Below are 21471 nucleotides of genomic sequence, written 5' to 3'. Positions count from 1 at the left end.
ATCAATATATTGCTAATTTTTATTTATAATAATTGAATATCAGCAGCTTCATTTCTGATAGTATATTTCTAGTATTGTATATTGTAATATTGTACAATAGCATATATTGTATATTGTAGTTATACAATATTTATAGACTAACTAAAATTATAGGTAGCAATATTTATTGCTTTTTTCTTCTTTTATTGGATTTTATCATAGCATATGTCATTAAACCTTTCTATTTTAGATTAATGACTAAAGAGATTATCCACTGTTCAGCTTCTGGCTTTGGCCTGGCCCACTCTGCAATGCTGTAGATACTTGAGGAGCAAACCAGAGGATGAAAGATCTCTTCTCACTCTCTCATGCTGTAACTCTGCCTTTGAATAAATAATTAAATTTATAAAACAAAGATATTATCCACTGCAAATTGAACACAATCAGAAGGAAAAATTCAAATTGGAAAGTATAACAACTTGGTAAAAGATAAAGGCATTTGTTATACAGTAAAGAGATTATTATGTAACCCAGAATTCTTCTAAATTGTATGGAGGAAAAGGAGCACTGGTCACTGACGCTCACCCTTAGAGGTATACTTCACAACTCTATCTATTTTCTGGGTTGTTAAGCCACCAATATAATTGTCAATCCAAGTTTGTATCTTTAGTTATTGTAGAAGGTAGTTAATCACCTTGCCACCCACCTCCAGTCACACACACACACACACACACACAAAGTCTGGTTAGGAATGCAATCAATCCATTGATAAGTTTAATCTCTGGGCAACTTAATTTGATACTACAGCTATCAATTTTATGTAGCTTTGCTAATGTTACAGTAAAGCAGGATTGTTTTAAAATTTTATCATTTACAAAAAAAAACAGCCATGGTTTGTACACATTACATTTATAATTTATCTAAATATTTTTGTATTTTCAACTCTTTGTATTTAAAAGTTATTTTATTTTAATTGAACTCACAAATATTTTTACTTAAGCACTGATATCTATCTGTCTTTAAAAATTCTCTTTCCTTGTCTGTCTGGGTTGTGCAGTGAGTATCCCCTCTGAGACCTTAATATCTTCATTCCTCAGTGGTTCCTGAATCTTTGATGATGCATTCCAAACAGGTTGCTCATTCATTATTGTCAACAGCAGCCTCACTGACAGAATCAGCTATCTGATTCACTGGGGGACCTTCTTTGCCTCAGGCTAGAGGAAGACAAGTGCAGTTTTATCTTATATGACTGTCTATAGGCTATCCTGCATGCCCTGCCCTGAGAGGAGATATGGAATGTCTTTGTTCCAAGCTTGCATACCTGATGCTATGAACTATTTCCCAATTCTTAGTTATGTCATTTCAATCTCTGGGTAATACTCACTTCATTATTTTAATTTCATTGAGTAACTAGTGAACCCATAGGAGATAATTTAAAAAAAATATATTATTAATTGTTTTCAGGAAGAGTTTGCTGTTGATGAGGGTTACATGAGTTAAAGATTGATGTGACTGATTAAGATTTCTGTCTTTTTCCTGTTTCTAAAATCAATCATCACAGGATCACTAAATCAATCTTGTTTCTAGTATGCTACTATGCAGACTGTCCCAGTATGTGCTTCCTTGACTCAAGGTTGAGCTGAGAAGTGGAGCAGGGGAGTAGCATTGTTATTATTTGAGTTGGAAGCCTTATGTCATTCATTAGAACAGTAGGGAGGTAACAGAATGCATGCCATCTTTGCCAGCTGATTTGTGAAATGGGAAACGTGTGCGTACATTTTGTTGCCTAAGCTTAGGTTGGTAGTCATGGATAAATTAGAAGAAATTAGTAATGAAAGGCAGGAAGTGATGAACAGTATGTTTTGGTAATCCAAGAATATTTTCCTAATCAAAATAGAAATATGCAGATAATTTTGGTAGGTCCTAATATATACCATTTCTCCATAGGATAAACTCTACACTTTTTCATTTACAGAACTCTATTGGTCATCAAACTTCTTATTGTGCTTAACATTGGGCATGAAAAGAAAAATAAGGCCAAGTTTATATTCATTGAGGAATTCACAGCCTGTAAAAGTGTAGCTGTAAACTGGGATGCAACATGGCAGTGGGTGGATTTTTCCTTCTGCCTCACCACTTTATATCAGGGTGAAAAAAAAAACCCACATCCTGTGTAGTGCAAGTCTTGCCTGTGAATATTCTGGGCCATTGCAGAGATTTCCAATGGAGCGTATTGATGCAGAGCTATGCTGGACAACTGCAAGCCCATACACAAGCAATGAGCTGAAGGGCTAACTTTCCTTTCAACCAGAGACATTGGTGGTTCTGGAGTTGAAGGAAGGTCTGAGGATTTGGGTCCCCTGGGAAACAGCCTTGAGTTGTGATGGACACCTCCCTTCCCTCTTAAAGGCATCACTCTGGGGGTCTAGCACTCCAGTATAGCGGGTTAAGGTATGCCCTGCTGTATTGGCATTCCACATGGGCACTGGTTTGAGTCTCAATTGCTCCACTGCCAATCCAGCTACCTGTTAATGAGCTTGGGAGGCAGCAGAATGTGGCCTAGTTTCCTGAGTTCTTGCACTCATGTGGGAGACCTGGAAAAATCTGGCCTCAGCCTAGCCTAGCCCTGGTCATTGCAGCCTTTTGGAGAGTGACCAAGTAGATGGAAGGTCTCTCTCTCTCTCTCTCTCTCTCTCTCTCTCTCTCTCTCTCTCTCCTCTCTCTGTCTCCTTTTGTCTCTATAACTGTGCCTTCCAAATGAATAACTGAATCTTTTCTTTTAAGAAAGCCACTACCCTGTCTCTGGTTATAGTTTCCCTTCTCCAAGTGGCCTTGCTGAGGCTGGAAGTTAGAAGAGCTAATGTGTGCTCTAAAGAAAGGGCTGAACCAATCATTTACTCTTGGATATAATTATGTGTTGCTTTCTTTGGATCTTCTTTAAAATTTTTTTCTCTTAGATGGTAATCCTGAGCCATAGGCTACTATGACTATCTGATGATTCAGTTATGCAGAAATGCATAAATGGACATGACATGCAGCATTGAAAAATAAACCAATTTTTGTTGAAATATGCTAATCAAAGTATTAAAAAGAAAAATGGTAGAGAAGATGTTCACTTCCTGGGAGATGGAATACACACACTTTTCCCTATTTCTTTCCTCTGAATACAACTAAAATGTTTTTACATTATGGAGGAAACAAACAAAAAGTCTGAAATGGAGGACCCAGCATTGTGTTATAGTGGGTTAAGCTGCTGCCTGCAATGCCATCATCCCATCTGGATACTAGTTGGTGTCCCAGCTGCTTCTTATCCAGTTCTCTACCAATGTGCCTAGCAGAACAGCAGAAGATGGCCAAAATGCTTGGGTCCCTGCCTCATACGAAGGAAACCTTGAAGAAGCTTCTGTCTCCTGGCTTCAGTCTGGCCCATCCCTGACTGCTGTTGCCATTTGGAGAGTGACCCAATGGATGGAATATCTCTCTCCTCCTCTCTCTGTAACTGTTTTTCAAATGAAAAATCAAATCTTTAAAAAGAAAAGAGGACTGAAATGTAGAGAGAAGTAAGACAAACAACTGGAGACTAGACCCAAGGAATGAGATGAGATGGTGGAAAGTTCTCTAGCTTGTTCCTTTGCCTAATATATGTCACACTTGGGCCCCCACAAATGGTAACCCAGAAATGTCAGGAGAAAGACCAAAAAATGTCCCCAAAAAAGCTCTATTTCCTAATCCAAATGATCATGAAAGGAGCAGCCTCACAAGACAGATCTGTTTAAGATGGTCTCTCCTTGTTGGGTGTCAACATAAGCCAGCAGAGAACCTGGACTTATCTCCAATCTGAAAACAAAGCAGGGCCTCTTCTATAGGAAAAGCACAGCCCAAATCAGCTACAGCATGTTTGGCTAAATAGGATGTAGGTTCTTATCATAATTACTCACTCAGACTCAGAAAATCACTTGTCATAGCAAGAACCAGGCAAATCTCAACTTGAATGAACCCAATAAGTAGATGAGAAATGGGAAAGCAAAGATGTTAGAATTATCTGACAGGGTTTAAGGCGACAATTATACATTCAACTGGCTATGTTTGCAAAAGAAATGATTGTCTTTGTAAAACAAAACAAATTCAAGAATCTACAAAAATAAAATCCTGAAACCAATAAAATAGCAATGAATTACAGGCAACAAAATGAAAACTCTAATGCAACTATAACCACTCAAATGAAGTAAAGGGGTCAGCATTATGGCATAGCGGGTTAAGTTGCTGTGAGTGATGCTGACATCCCATATGCTCTACTTCCAATCTAGCTCCCTGCCTAAACGACTTGGTAAACAGGAGAAGATGGCCCAAGTCCCTGGGTCCTTGCACCTATGTGGGAGATCCAGATGAAGCTCTTGTCTCCTAGTGTCCTTCAACCTAGCCCAGCCCTGGTGAATGTGACCATTTGGAATAAGGAAGAGGGAGATATGGAAGAAAGGGAGAATGAGATGTATCAATATGTTCTTAAGACTGTATATATGAAATACCTCAAATCAATTCCCATTACATATATAAATTCTAAAAAGTAAATAAACCAATGACTCCTAACTTTAAAATATCATATATTTTGATTAGATTATTTTTATAGACAAAAATTGTTTTGGAACTAAGAAAAAGTTGTGATCTAGCTAAAATAACTTTCAAATTTATCCTATTCAAAGAGGATTTGTTATTAAAAGACAGAGCCTGTAGTTTATTCAGTCAATACAAATTCATGGAGCTTAATGAAAATGTCTTCCCAGGCAATCAAGTCTCCCATTTGCCTCATCACTTAGTTTTTTTTTTTTTCCCTCACAAGCACTTGTCATAATCCAGAGCTACCTTGTTGCTTTATTTGTTAACTTGTTCATGACCTTTGACCCCACAGGATTGTAACCTCCATACAGGCAGGAATTTCTTTTATTCCTCTGGGTGTCAGTAGGACATTGTTTGAGTAGGCACTCAATGAATGTATTTTGAATGTGAGCTTGGGCCAGAGATTAATGAACTGCTTTGCCCTAAGAAGATGATCTGGGTCTTGAAGAACATATCAGATATGGGAAGATTAAGAGAAGGGGGAGCGGGCCGGTGCCATGGCTCAATAGGCTAATCCTCCACCTTGTGGCACTGGCACACTGAGTTCTAGTCCTGGACAGGGTGCCAGATTCTGTCCCAGTTGCCCCTCTTCCAGGCCAGGTCCCTGCTGTGGCCTGGGAGTGCAGTAGAGGATGGCCCAAGTGCTTGGGCCCTGCACCCCATGGGAGACCAGGAGAAGCACCTGGATCCTGCCTTTGGATCAGCTCAATGCACCAGCCACAGCACACTGGCCGCGGTGGCCATTGGAGGGTGAACCAATGACAAAGGAAGACTTTTCTCTCTGTCTCTCCTTCTCACTGTCCACTCTGCCTGTCAAAAAAAAAAGAAAAAGAAAAAAAAAAGAGAGAAGGGGGAGCAATCCAGACAGAAGGTCATCACGAGTAAAATCCTGATGGTTTTGTTTATTCTAATTTGGAGGGCATCAAATACACTGAAGCTATGATTTTATGTTAGATGTTTTTGGGGAAAAATAAAGTTGTCAGCGTAGGGACAAATTCCAAGGAACATCCAAAACCAGACAGGATTTTGGAGCTGGAAGTGTTTTTAGGGATCCAGTCAACTCCCTTAGACTGAAGCAACTGAGGTCCTAAGGGGTGATGGTCACTGGCTTAACCAGAAAGCTAATGCTGTATGACCAAAATCTTATTCATTAACTTAAATCCAGTGCTATTTCTAAGGTAATTTGGAAATATTTGAATAGAGAACAATATATGGTAAAATGGGTGTTTATGAAAGAAATCTGGGGCTTGTGCTATGGTGTAGCAGGTAAAGTCACCACCTGCAGAGCTGGAATCCCATATGGGCACTGGTTTGAGTTCTGGTTGCTCCACTTCCACTCCAGCTCTTTGCTATGGCCTAGGAAAGCAGGAGATGGCTCAAGTGTTTGGGCCTCTGCACCTGCATGGGAGACCCTGAAGAAGCTTCTGGCTCCTGGCTTTGAATAGGCTCAGCTCCAGCCATTGCTCTCTCTATCTCTCTTTCTCTCTCTCTCTCATTCTGCCTCTGTTTCTCTCTCTGTGTAACTCTGACCTTCAAATAAATAAACAAATCTTTAAAAAAAGAAATCTGGCTCCATATGTAAGGTGAATTGGAAAAGAGAATCTAATTTGAGAGAACACAAAAAGACTATGAAGTAAAATTGGTGTGACACAAATAAAGCCTAGATGAGGTAGTGAATATGTGAAGGAGAAAGAACAAATTCATATTGGAGGGTAAACAAGCAAACAAAATCAATGCTATTCCTTCAATGGCTCTTCTGGAGAAAGAAAATACTTGGCCTGAGGATATTTTTGTTCAGTTCCACCTAGGATATTTATGGGATTTGTTTTCAGTTACATGGTTTTTTTTTAAAGATTTATTTTGTTATTTGAAAGGCAGAGTTACAGAGAAGTGGGTTCAGAGAGACAGAGAATAATGGAGGACTTCTACCCACTGGTTCACTCCCCAAAATGGCCACAGTGGCCAGAGCTGTGCTGATCTGAAGCCAGGAGCTTCTTCCAGGTCTCCTTCCTTTGGAGCAGGGGCCCAAGGACTTGGGCCATATTCTACTGCTTTCTCAGGCCATAGCAGAGACCCAGATCAGAAGTGGAGCAGCCAGGTCTCAAACTGGTGCCCCTATGGGATGCCAGCACTGCAGGTGGTGGCTTTTCTTGCTATGCCTCATCACCGGCCCCTTCAGCTACATTTTGAGAATATATTTTTGATTGGTTTATTTATTTGAAATGCAGAGATACAAAAAAGGAGAAAGAGAGAGAGAGACAGAAAGGGAGAGGGAGAAAGAGGTCTTCTATCTCCTGGTTCACTTCACTAAATGACCACACTGGCTGGGATTGGGCCAAGCCAAAGCCAGGAGCCAGGAGCTTCTTCCAGCCCAAAATCACAGCTAAAGGAGTTAGCCTGATGTTATAGAGCATCCCCACCATTGAATCAGTAAGCTTTGACATGTATAGATTCCTCAATTCTGGCTTAGATGCTTTTTGACAGCATAAAAAAGTAATTTACTACATGGTGACTACAATTTTTTTTCCTTTTTTTAAAGATTTTATCCATTTATTTAAGAGGTAGAGTTACAGACAGTGAGAGGGAGAGGCAGAGAGAAAAGTCTTCCATCTGCTGGTTCACTCTCCAAATGGCCACCACAGCCACAGCTGAGCCAATCTGAAGCCAGAAGCCAGGAACATCTTCTGGGTCTTGCAGAGGCCCAAGCACTTGGGCCATCTTCCACTTCTCTCTCATGCCATAGAAGAGAGCTGGATTTGAAGAGGAGCAGCTGGGACTAGAACCTGTGCCATATGGGATGCTGGCACCACAGGCAAAGAATTAACCAACCCTGTGCAACAGTGCTGACCCAACCACACAAATTTAACCTGATTTTTAACATGTTAGTTAAGGTGAAGTTTGCAGTCATTCAAGGTGACTGTAACTACCCAAAAGAGCCTCTTCTTGGCCTTACAGATAAAAAGAGGAATCACTTGAATTAAGAAATGCACTGTAATCTGAGGAAATGGCATTAAGCAAAGGTCTGATTTTTGGCTCATAATCCATCATGACCAGACCATACAATATTTGCAGTTAACCAATCTCAGTGAAAATTCATGCAGTAGCATGAAGGAAGGATTAGAGGCAAGGAGATGAGTTAAGAGATGACAGTCAACTGAGAAGAAAAAGATGCCATGTCCCTGGATCCAAACTGTACCACCAAACAAACATATCCAGTTAGAAATGAGCAAAGGACTTGGCAGGCATTTGTCAAGAGAGGAAATTCAAATGGCCAACAGATATTTGAAAACATGCTCAGGATCACTAACCATCAGGGAAATGCAAATTAAAACCACAATGATATTTCACCTCATTAGGCTCTCATACAGAAATCAAACAACAAAAACTGGGAAGGATGTAATGAAAAAGGTGCCGTAAACCACAGCTGGTAGGAATGTAAGCTGGTGCAACCACTATGAAAGATAATATGGAGATACCTCAGAAATCTGAATATAGACCTATAATATGATACACCATCCCACTTCTAGAATTTACCAAAACAAAAAGAAATCAGCCTATGAAAAACTTATCTGTACCACCATGTTCACTGCAGCACAATTCACAAGAGCTAAGATATTGAATCAATCAAGCCCTCCATCAACTGTTGACTAGATAAAGAAATCATGGCATGTATACACTATGAATTACTAATCACCTGTAAAAAATGAAATCATGTTTTTTGCAACAAAAAGGATACAACTGGAAACCATAATACTTAGTCAAATAAGTCAGTTGTAAAACCACAGATACTATGTTTTCCCTGATCTGAGGTAATATAGAGTACTTGAAATGTAGTGCATTGGAGTGAAATGAACATTTTGAGATTCAATAATTGCTTACAGCCTGTCTCTTTCATTGAAGCACAGTGTTTTGTTTTGTTTTTTTTTTTTTTCTTCATGGCATTTGTTGAACTTCTTTACTTAGTGTAGGATTAACTTTATTAAGTAAACTGAAAGTAGCTCTTTGTAAAAAATTAAGAGTGGGAATGGCAAAGGGATAAGAAAGAAGAATTGGAGCATGGGTGGGAAGGAGGGTAGAGTGGGGAGTATCACTATGTTCCAAAACATATACGTATGAAATACATGAAAGTTATATAACTTACATAAAATTTTAGCAAATTTTAAACAAAGATGCCAGTAGGCAAAATGCTTAAGTACAAAGACAAATACTTATGTTTTGTGTTGATGCAAAAAAATGTCCACAGGGGAACCACAAATTCTCTCAGAACTAAGTGTCTAGTAAACATTATATGCAATGGAAAAGCAGACTCAAGCTCAACCAAGAACACAGCCACTGTGCTGTTTAAGGCTAATTTGTCTTCCCCACTCAGAGTCAATGTGCTAAGAAATAAGGGGAGAAAAAGGCAGTCTAGGCTCTTGTGACTATTGAGCCCATTCCTCCTCTTATGAGCTGCTCATTTGTTGTGAGGACACCACCTTTCTAGACTCTTGCAATATTTGCAGTAGATCAAATTCAAGGTTAACTCAGATTTGCTGGCCAGCAGCTCCTCGAATCCTTCTGACCACAGCAGTGCTTCCTCTGGGGGAGGCCTGCAAGAGAAGTTCTGCAGTTAAGAGGCCACATATCAGGTCCCCTTTACAGCTCAGCTGTTCAGGTTTGTGAGCACAGGATTCTCAATTTAATTACTGAAAGTTTGTTGTTTGCTTTTCTAGCTGGTTTTGGGCTTCCCAGGAGTGGAAGAATCTTTGCAAGAAGTAACTCAACTGTGTCTTCCAATCTTTTAATCTTAAAAAAAATGTTGGAAAGCACAACTACAGCTGAATACATTTTTATCCAATAAAGCCACAGGCAAACATCTAGTAGCCACAGGCAAACCAAATGAGACAAAACAAGTAACATTCTTATTGACATAATATTTAAACTTAGCATCAAATTACTAAAGTTTCCTCAGTTCCTCATACTATAACTACTAATGTTAAGAGTAAAGATAGGAACTACCTTAAAATCACAAAGATATCTTTAAAAAAAGATTTATTTGTTTATTTGAAAGTCAGAAGTACACAGAGGGAGAAGGAGAGGCAGAGAGAGTGGCAGAGGCAGAGAGAGAGAGAGATCTTCCATCCGCTGGTTCACTCCCCAATTGGCTGCAATGGTCGTAGCTGTGCTGATCCAAAACCAGGAGCTTCTTCTGGGTTTCCCACATGGTACAGGGACCCAAGTATTTGGGCCATCTTCTACTGCTCTCCTAGGCCATAGCAGAGAGCTGGATTGGAAGTGGAGCAGCTGGGACTTGGACCCATGCCTATATGGGATGCCAGCACTGCAGGCTTTACCTGATATGCCATAGTGCCAGCACCATCACAAAGATATTTTAATACACTAAATAGTCCAAATAGCAGATGCTGGGGCCTGGCACTATGAATTAAGCCACCCACCCCATGTTGGTAATGGTTTGAATCCAGGTTGCTCCACTTTGAATTCAGTTCCCTGCTAATGCACCTGGGAAATCAGTGGTGGATGGTCCAAGTCCTTGGACCCTTATGCCCTAGTCCAAGACCCAGAAGAAGCTCCTGGCTCCACCCTCACCCAGCCCCTGCTCTTTGTGGCTATTTAGGGGAGTGAGCCAGATGTTGGAAGACTTCCCTTGTTCTGCCTTCTCCCTTTCTGTAACTCTTTCAAATAAACCTTAAAAGAAAAAAAAAAAAGATACTATTTCTGGCCCACAAAAGGTGGCAGTTTCTTTGCAAGGTTAATTGCTCTCCACCTTTGGTCCTGGGTGCACCAGGGACCATGCATAGGGAGTGACGGGTGATGGCTGGCCCCCAGCCTTGCACCCCTCTGACCCACAACACTCCTTTGAGGAAGACACTGCTCCACCGGGCCTCAGCGCCCTCCACCTGCCTCCTTCCAAGCCCTCCCCGAGTGTCCACACTCACAAAGCGAGCACAGCCCTCGTAGATACAATTTCCCTGAGTAAATTTGCATTGTGCGCTTGGCTTTTCTGCAGAAGTTCATGTTACAGGTTATCCCAAAGTGCCGCGTGTGCAGCAAGCCGCATGTACTCACGAGGACCGTTTCTCCCGCTTTTCTACACTCTTGGTGCCACGCACATTCACCAGCCCCTGCGCTCTCATGCGCACACAATACACACTACTAGCCTGCATCCAGCAGAATGCTGCAGCTTTTATAGCCGGCCGGCGTGGGGGGTGGCACCCGGGCGCCCCGCCCCCGCCCCCGCGCCGCCCTTCCAGAGCGATGATTGGCCAGAGGCTTATGGCAGGGGCGGAGCCTGAGCCGGCGCTGGGCACTGAAGCCCGCTGACTGGCTGGAAGCCAGGGAGCTGTGGACATCTGAGATACCGCTTAGAGCGCCATCTGGCGCGACGCCGCGAACTGCAGGCCCATAGAAGGCGACAAATTTTTCCAGGCTGCAGAGCTATGGCGCAGGCTGGCTCAGGCCCTCCTTTCCTCCATCCTGCAGAATCTCTGCCCCCCAGCTGAGCGGATTTCCGAAAAGCACACAGCTGTGCCTCTGCTTCCCTCCTTAGTGGGTGGGCGAACCAGGAACTCTGCAACCTGTGGCCAGGTAGTCTCGAGCAGCAGGAGATAGTGATGGTCAGAAGGTCACACCTGAGGTGGGCTTGCTTTAGGGTGGGCTCTGGGTGGGCATCTGTGCTCCTGGGCCTGTGGAACTGCTCCTGGCTTCCTAGTAGTGCAGGGAGCCCAGCAGGCATCCTGTTTGCAAGGGAGGGAGAGCAAGGCACAGTGAGCTCATCGCTGGGATGCACTAGGGTCTTTGAGTCTGACAGTGAGAGGAGTCGGCTTTCTACTTGAGTCACTGCTGGTCAACTTAGAACTCACCAGAACCTTTAATTAGTGAACACAATGTATGTAGGGGTGCGGTGGGGGTGGGAGCAACTTACTTGAATGAGCTGCATTTGTGAATTTTTCAGAAACCACTCCTCACTACCCCTGCAGATGTAAAATGATTGGTAAGGACAGGGTACCTCACCTATGACATGAAAAATTTGGATACTATGTCCAGGATTTGACAGTGCATATTCCAGTGGTTCTCTCAGGCCTGTGAGTGGACAGCTAGGTAAACAGCAAGGCACTGATTACTATAGACACTCTCCTTTTTTTGCATTAGACCTGTTAGAGGAAGACATGAACCCTGTGTCTACAAACTGAATCCAGTCAGCATGCTCTCAGGGTGAGCTGCCAGTACTAGGAATTCCAGGTCTGACTTGGAGAGCAAAATCTGCCTTGTTACTAGGGAGAACAGTTAGGGGGTAATGAAAATCATTCAGAAAGCAGCAAGACACTTAAAAAAACGTTTTTTGGGGCTGGCACTGTGGCATACAAAGTTAGAATTCCATCGGCATCCCATATGGGCACTGGTTTCAGTCCAGGCTGCTCCACTTCTGATCCAGGTCCCAGCTAAGCTAATGCATCTGGGGAATTGGCCCAAGATGGCCCAAGTGCTTTGGCTCCTGCATCCCCATGGGAGACCCAGAGGAAGCTCCTGACTCCTGGCTCCTGGCTTCGGCTTGCTGCTGACCTGGCTGTTGCATCCATCTGGGGAGTGAATGAGTGGATCGAAGACATCTCTGTCTCTCCCTCTCCCTCTGTAACTCTGCCTTTCCAAAAAGAAAAGTTTTGTGTATTTGTTTTCAGTAATTTGAAATGCAGAGGGAGCTCTTACATTCTTTGTTCATTCTCCAAATGTCTGCAACAACCAGAGATGGAGCAGGCTGAAGCCAAGAACTCAATCTAGGGTTCCCATGTAGGTGGCAGGGACTCCAATACTTGAGCCATCACCTGCTGCCCTCTCCTCCAGGGTTCTATTAGCAGGAAGCTAGAATCAGAAGCAGAACTGGGACTTGAACCCAAGCATTTTGAATGGGATGTGGAAGGTTTAATCACTGTGCCAAACAAGTACTCCAGTAACACATTTTAAAACTTGTTTGCAAACTGTAAGACCATAACTGTTTAAACATATGGTCTTCATCTCAAGTCTTTGCATCGTACTCTTATATCTAAGTTTACTTTCATATGATTCAATAATTATTTATTAAATGTGTTTAATATATAGGTACATGCTTCATCTCACCAATACAAACCTGAATAGATTTTTGACTGAGAACTTTGAATGGACTGTGAAAATCACTCATAGGCTGGAATTCTGACACAGAAACCATAAGGAGAAAAATCTAGATGTTTGTCTACCTGAGACCTAATTAGAGTCTGAGCCTGATCAATCGAATCTAACTGTTGGAACAGTCTCTTCATACCTCTTTCTCATCTGTAATGAGAAAACCAAGTCCTTTTTGGCAGTTTCACATTGCCAAGTAAGTTCAAGTACTAGAAGCTAAGCTTTTACATTTTCTGCAAATCTTATACAAAAGGCCTTTTATAAATTCTAAAGTAGCATACAAGAGTTGATTTTGCATTTGTATTTGTGTGAAAAAAGCACAATGTGAAAGGCATAGCAATTCAAGAGAGGGAAGTTATGAGGATTAGCTTAGGTTGTAAATATGTAAGTACTATTAAATATCAAGACAGTTGATACAGATATTTAATAAATGCACTCTGGATGATAGCAAATAAAATGAAAGCACACAGATCAGCATTTAAACTCTTCAGAGAGCTCCATGCCAGGGAAGCACATTGATCTCCATATGTTAGCAAAAGTCAATCTGCATATTTACAGATATGGTTTAAATAAGGAGTATCATAGAGGGTTTCTTTTCAAGATTTATTTATTTATTTGAAAGTCAGTTATACAGAGAGGCAAGAAGAGGAAGAGAGAAAGAGGGGTCTTTCATCCACTGGTTCACTCCTCAATTGGCTGAAATGGCCAGAGCTGTGCTGATCCAAAGCCAGGAGCCAGGAGCTTCTTCCAGGTCTCCCATGCAGATTCAGGGACCCAAGGACTTGGGCCTTCTTCTACTACTTTCCCAGGCCATAGCAGAGAGCTGGATTGAGAGTGAAGCAGCCAGGACTTGAATCGGTACCCATATAGGATGTGGGCACTGTAGGAGGTGGCTTTACCTACTATGTCACAGCACTGGCTCCATATATAGGTTTTTTTTTTAATAAATAAATAAATAAATAAATATTATTTGCTTTTTTTCCAAGAACATTTTCAGACTGATAGCTGGTGATAAGTGACAATTTTTTCCTTAAAATTATGTGGTTGATTGAGAAAACTAAGTATCTATCACTTTATAATTTCTGTGTCAATGAATACTGGTAAGAGTTAGGAATTAAGAGTCAATAACTGCTAGAGTCAGAAACCTTGTTTTCAAAAAGTTATCATGTTTTTTTTTTTTTTTTGACAGGCAGAGTTAGGCAGTGTGAGAGACAGAGAGAAAAGTTTTCCTTCCATTGGTTCACCCCACAAATGGCTGCTACAGCTGGTGCACCACGCTGATCTGAAGCCAGGAGCCAGGTGCTTCCTCCTGGCCTCCCATGCGGATGTAGGGCCCAAGCACTTGGGCCATCCTCCACTGCACTCCCAGGCCACAGCAGAGAGCTGGGCTGGAAGAGGGGCAACTGGGACAGAATCCGGCACCCCAACTGGACTAGAAACTGGGGTGCCAGTGCCGCAGGTGGAGGATTAGCCTAGCGAGTCATGGCACCGGCCTAGAAGCTACTTTTCAACATTGTTATTAAGAAATCAATCTGGCCAGATTTGTTTTCATTTGTTTTCAAGGGTTCTTTGTATTTGTTACTTATTTTCTCCTATATTAATTCATTCAAGACTCCTCATATCTTCTGTGAGATCAGCTGGACTATTATTTCATATTTTCCTGGATTAAAGGTGAGTACGTAGGTAAAATCTTCAATGGAAAAATGCAAATAAACATTATAAAAATAACATTTCCAGTACCAAGACTACTTTTGAGGGACCTGAGGTAATATTTAGGGTTCAATAAGTACTTTGTGGAATAGAGTCTTGAAATATCGTATACTTGTATCATTAGCAGAGTGCCTTCTGCCAGATAGCTCAGTATTCAGCAATGTTTGTGCAGAAATAAGGAAAACTTTCCTTCCACTTGCAAGTTTTCACCATCCAATCTCTTACAATTTGCATCATATGGAAAAGTATGTAACACTCATGTGACAGCAAGAGTAAGCCTTAGGATGTGAAATTTGCACCTCAGTCACTAATATTCTTGCAGAGCTCTCAGCATGTATCAGTATTTCAATGTTATATCTAGGTGTCCACCTGCTAATTATGTCATACCTCAAAAATGTGATGACTCCTGAAATTCTGTAATTTCTTTGTATTGAAATATTTTCAGACATTGATTTACATATTTTAAAAATAGGAAATAATGAGTTACATAGATGTGCAGTGATATTTCTGTGGCTTGGAGCAAACTGGTGATTTTGAAAATGAATTACTCCCATTTAAGTGACAAGCCTACATTAGCGCCCTTAATTTGGACTGAAGTCACTCATAGATAAATTTTAGCTGCTATTAATAAATGGACTTAATTCATTCTTTCTGTACATGACACTTTGTTGTTTGTTTATTTGGAGTTTTACTGCTTTCATGATTTTAAAAAAATTGTTTTCAAGGGTTCTTTGGGGAGGGGAATATTTGTATTTTTAATTTAAAATTTTAATTAATTTTTAACAGATTCAATATCATTTTTAGATAAAATTCTGAGAATAAAATGATAGTCCCTTCTTCTCTCCCTGTCGATCTCCCTCCCCCTCTCCACCCCACCATCCTTCTCTCTCCCTTTCTTGCTTGCTTTCTCATTTTACACTTGGAGATAACATATTTTAAATTTACACAACAATAAAAGGCTTACTGCTTTACCAAATAAGTTTAACAAGTCAAAAGCAACCTAGTTTAGCAGGAATATAAGCAATGGCTATAAACAGTAACTGAATGGAAAGAAGTGACCATTTCACTCATGTATAGTGAACATTTTATAAAATCATATTTGCATCAATACTGATTCACACAGGTATTTCTTTTTTTTTGTTTTTATTTTTTGATGGGCTGATTTTTTTAGATAGAAACTTCTAGCAAATCCCTCCACCCCACTCCAATCAACCTTTTTGTTTCTGCTTTAAAACATAATGCAAAAAAATCCACATACCCTGCTCTCTGTACCCAAGCCCTTCCACCAGGAAAGCTAGTCTACCTGTGAAGTCTCACACTGTCTTTGTAGTCAGATAACAGTAACAATGACAACAATAGTAAGCAGAACAAGACAACTGGAAAGTACTATTGGTGGTTTCCAACTGACATTTTTGTTTTGAGCAAGCCCCATGGAAAGGACAGGAACCTGTGTTTTTCAGGGCAGCAGTTGAACCCCAGAACCCACTATGGTCATGGAATCAGAGACACCTGGCACCCCTCAGAATTCCACTCCAGACAAGATCTCCACTGCAGTCCGCTGGCAACACTGTGTCCCCTGGATGCTGCTGCCACCTCTGTCACACCTGGATTTCCCTGCCTCTCCCACCTCTCCTCCCTCAGTGCTCTGGAGTAGAATAGGAGAGGCACCTCAGGCAGGATGGCTAAGAGTTGGGATATGGAAACTGTGGCCTCATTCTGGCCTCAGGATCCTTGCTTCCTCATGATCCTGTGTAGGGGCAGGGTGAGCTGGCATTTGCCCTTCCTCTTTTCTTCATCTTTCTTTTGAAAGATGGGCTGTGGACCAGAATTGTTTGTCAATGCTTTCAATAGGATGGAAAAACTTGGACTAGCCATGGGTGTGGAGGGAGACTAGCAACCAAACAGATGTGGTTTCTGCTCTTGTATTTTGTTTTTGAATATTCACAAACCCCACAATGGAGGCTGTCTGTTGCCAGAAAGTGCATGTTGGGGGCCCTCATCTGCCCTCAAATTAGAGCCTTTGTGTTTCAGCATCAAGACCCCCAGATTCCTTGTGTATTCATACTCGCTTCTCTACCCTGACTCTCTGCTCCTTATTTCATCACCCCTTTCTGATCCATGTTTACCATAATCTGTGAGCTGGCCTCTGCTGAGAAAACACCCTGTGCAGATTACTGAGGGGAAAACACAGGGAAGAAAAGAAAAACATATGTTGCACTTCACTAAAATTAAAATTTTGTGTATCGAGTGATTCTATAAACAACCCAGAAACACAGTTCACAGAATGGAAGAGTACACAGGGATACTTAAGTTCATGGAGAGGATGTTTATTATAAGAATACTGTATGTGGATTTCAAAAAAAAAATGTTTTGCACCAAAATAAATCCACCTTTTAATTCCATCTTCCACACATTTTAAAGTGTTGTCTTATCTGGAAATTATATACTGATAAGGAATTAGTACCTAATATATAAAAAGAACAATCACTAGCCAACAACAAAATACCCAACAACAACAAAACCCCTGAATTTAAAATGGAGAAAGGTTCAGAATAAACTTTTCTCCAAAAAACATTCACAGGTTGCAAACAAGTACTTGAAAAGATGCTCACAATCATTCTATACCATATCTAGGATAAACTAATACATTCAAAGACATTCATGGTTTCCAAGAGTTAGTGGGAGGGAGAAATAGAGAATGATGGATAGTTGGAACAGTTTCTTTCTGTGCTGATGCAATATTGTAAAATGCAGTAAAATAATAGAAGGTTGTTTCCTTATTGTATTACAGTGGTCCATTTAAGATTTTTTTAAATGAGGTTATCTAAATAATGCAAATTTAGGTCATACTTATGAATGGAAAATTTTCTGTCATTTGATTTCCAATTAGAAGTATTAACACTTGGCCAAGACCATAATTTCTTCTTTTGTAAACACACACAGATTCTACTTTCCTCAACACTCATTTTTAAAATGTTGTTAAATGCTTTGAGAATGATTTATCACCAATAATCTTGTCTTTATTTCTTTGATGATAAGATGATTTAATGAGAAAGATGAGTTTTCTTGCATAAAATAGAAAAGGCTTTCTTCATGCTTGCTGCAAACTTGGAGGTTCTTGGTTTAGAGCCAGATGCTCACATTTACACCAGGTCTTCTTTATATTTAAATACACGTGCAGATACTTCTTTTTTTATTTATTGACAGGCAGAGTTAGTGAGAGAGAGAGACAGAGAAAAAGGTCTTCCTTCCATTGGTTCACCCCTCAAATGGCCACTATGGCCTATGCGCTGCGCTGATCCAAAACCAGGAGCCAGGTGCTTCCTCCTGGTCTCCCATGCGGGTGCAGGGCCCAAGCACTTGGGCCATCCTCCACTGCCTTCCAGACTGGAAGAGGAGCAACTGGGACAAAACCAGTGCCCCGACTGGACTAGAACCTGGGTTGCTGGAACTGCAGGTGGAGGATTAGCCTAGTGAGCCACAGCATTGGCCTGCAAATACTTCAATAACTCATTCAGATACATATATACTGGAACTAATAATTCTGGACAAGGCATTTTTAAAATTTTATATTTTTTGAGAGACACAGAGAACACATACACACAGAGATGAGGGAGTGAGGGAGGCTGGGGGAGAGAGAGAGAAAAGAAGAAGAGTCAAAAGCATGCAGATAGAGAGCACTCATCAACATGTTTACTACTCCAATGTCAACCTCAGCCAGGTTGGGCCAGGCTGAAGCTGGGAGCCATGAACAACTCCCAAATGAGTGGCAGGATCCACCTATATAAAATATCATCTCTTGAATCCCAAAGTGTGCATTAGCAGAATGTTGGAATTAAAAGTAGTGCTTTACATGGGTTATGCACATCTCAACAAACTTCTAAAAGTCTGCTTCCATGTAAATGGAATGAAATTTTTAAAATTTTTAAATGTAAGACATTTTTAAAAACTTAAGACTCACAAAACATTGTTGAATTATTGATATTAATCCAAGAAGTTGCTATGCTTTGACCTCTCATGTAACTTGCTTGTGGCCTAGTGATTTTTGCAAAAAAAAATATTTGTAGAACAATTTAAAAAATATTACTGTTACTCAAAATGTTACTATTAAGAATGATATTGGAAAAGGTGTTCAGGGAGGTGGAGCCAAGATGGCAGAAGAGTGAGGGCGCACACAACAGTTTGGGAAAAGAAATTTTAACAAGGGTGGAGTTACTATACCCTGAAGAAGAGTCTCAGAGGAAAAAACTGCAGAGGAAACTCTTCCAGATCTAGTGGATGTGACACGGAGGACCTACTGGGAGAGTAAGGTGGCCCACTGCCGTGTCGCACGGAGCCCTGCTGAGCCTCATGGAGCCGCACTGAGCCATACCTAGCAGTGCCCAGCTGTGCAGCGCTGACCCGACCCGACCCGACCCGCATGGAAGTGCGCCACAGACACGGCCCACCCGCAGAATTTGAGCCCCGGCGCTGGAAGCAAATGTAACCGGAGACATTGGCCGTGAAGTTTAGACTGTGGTCAGAGTGCACGCGGTGGGGAGGGGGAGCTATACCAGGCTGACTGGAAGAAAAAAAAAAAGAAAAAAAAAGGGGAACCAGCTGGGACACTAGCCTCTCTCTGCACTCTCTTTACAAACCCCAGAAAGACAAAGAGCAGGGATCACTTTTAAGTAAAACAAACTCCTTAGCCTAGGCAACACTGAAGAACCAAACCGACCTCTTTGGCCACACCTCCAAGATGCCAAACAAACGTAGAAACCAAGGCAACAAGAGCAAGGAAGACACTATAATGCCCCCAAATGAAAAAGACACCCCAATTCAAGATTATGAAGATGAAGAGAGAGAAGAAATGCAAGAAGCGGATCTCAAAAAATTGATAAGATCATTAAGAAGCCCTCAAAAACAAATTCTTGAACTACAGAAATCCTTAATGGACAAGATAGAAAATCTCTCTCACGAAAATGAAATATTAAGTAGGAATCAAAATGAAATGAAACAACTAGTAGAACAAGAAACAGTGAAGTGACAAGAAACCATAATGAAATGAAGAATTCAATAGATCAAATGACAAACACATTAGAGAGCCTTAAAACAGAATGGGGGAAGCAAAAGGGAGAATAATGGACTTAGAAGACAGAGAACAGGAAAGGAAACAGGCAAACCCAAGAAAAGAAGAGGAAATTAGAAATCTAAAAAATATTGTCAGGAATCTACAGGATACTATTAAAAAACTGAACATTTGGGTCCTAGGAGTTCCTGAAGGCGTGCAGAGGGATAAAGGATTAAAAAGCCTTTTTAGTGAGATACTAGCAGAAAATTTCCCAGGTTTGGAGAAGGACAGAGACATCTTAGTACAGGAAGCTCATAGAACCCCTAATAAACATGACCAAAAGAGATCCTCACCACGACATGTTGTAATTAAACTCACCACAGTGAAACATAAAGAAAAGATCTAAAAATGTGCAAAAGAGAAACATCAGATCACTCTCAGAGGATCCCCAATTAGACTCACAGCTGACTTCTCATCAGAAACCTTACAAGCAAGGAGGGAATGGCAAGATATAGCCCTGGTACAAAGAGAGAAAAACTGCCAGCCGAGAATATTATATCCTGCAAAGCTCTCATTTGTGAATGAAGGTGAAAGAAAGACCTTTCACAGCAAAAAGAAATTGAAAGAATTGGTCACCACTCGTCCAGTCCTGCAAAAGATGATTAAAGATGTGATACATGCAGAAACACAGAAACGCGGTCACCAATATGAAAGAAGGTAAAGGAAGGAAACCTCACAGCAAAAGATCACAGGAAACCCAAAAATGATAGGGCAAAGTCAGTACTTATCGTTAGTCACATTAAATGTTAAAGGCCTGAATAATCCAGTTAAAAGACACCGATTGGCTGATTGGGTTAAGAACAAAACCCATCTATCTGCTGCTTATAGGAAACATATCTTTCTAACAAAGATGCACACAGACTGAAAGTGAAAGGCTGGAAAAAGATATACCATGCCAACAGAAATGAAAAAAGAGCGGGAGTAGCTATCTTAATATCAGATAACATAAATTTTACCACAAAAACTGTTAGGAGAGACAAAGAGGGGCACTATATAATGATTAAGGGATCCATTCAACAGGAAGATATAATGATTATCAATGTATATGCACCTAATTACAGGGCACCAGTTTATTTAAAAGACTTGTTAAGGGAATTAAAGGGAGACTTAGACCCCAATACAATAGTACTGGGGGACTTCAATACTCCACTCTCAGAGATAGACAGATCATCAGGACAGAAGACCAACAAGGAGACAGTAGATTTAAATGACACTATAGCTCAAATGGAACTAACAGATATCTACAGAACTTTTTATCCTACACAGAAAGACTTTACATTCTTCTCAGCAGTACATGGAACGTTCTCTAGGGTTGACCACATGCTAGGCCATAAAGCAAGTCTCAGCAAATTCAAAAGATTTAGAATCATACCATGCAGCTTCTCAGACCATAAAGGAATGAAGTTGGAAATTTGCAACTCGGGAATCCCTACAGCACATACAAACACATGGAGACTAAATAACATGCTCCTGAATGAACAATGGGTCATAGAAAAAATTAAAAGAGAAATCAAAAATTTTCTGGAAGTAAATGAGGATAACAGCATGACATACCAAAACCTATGGGATATAGCAAAAGCAGTGTTAAGAGGAAAATCTATATCAATAGGTGCCTACCTCAAGAAATTGGAAAGGCACCAAATAGATGAGCTTTCAAGTCATCTCAAGGATCTAGAAAATCTGCAGCAAACCAAACCAAAACCCAGTAAAAGAAGAGAGATAATTAAAATCAAAGAAGAAATCAACAGGATTGAATCCAAAAAAACATTACAATAAATCAGCCAAACGAGGAGCTGGTTTTTTTTAAAAATAAACAAAATTGACACCCCATTGGCCCAACTCACTAAAAAAAGAAGAGAAAAGACCCAAATCAATAGGATCAGATATGAAAAAGGAAACATAAC

Source organism: Lepus europaeus, chromosome Y, assembly GCF_033115175.1.
Source record: "Lepus europaeus isolate LE1 chromosome Y, mLepTim1.pri, whole genome shotgun sequence".
Taxonomy (NCBI): domain Eukaryota; kingdom Metazoa; phylum Chordata; class Mammalia; order Lagomorpha; family Leporidae; genus Lepus; species Lepus europaeus.
The sequence above is the reverse complement of the archived record's forward strand: the minus strand, read 5'-3'. Positions refer to the sequence as shown.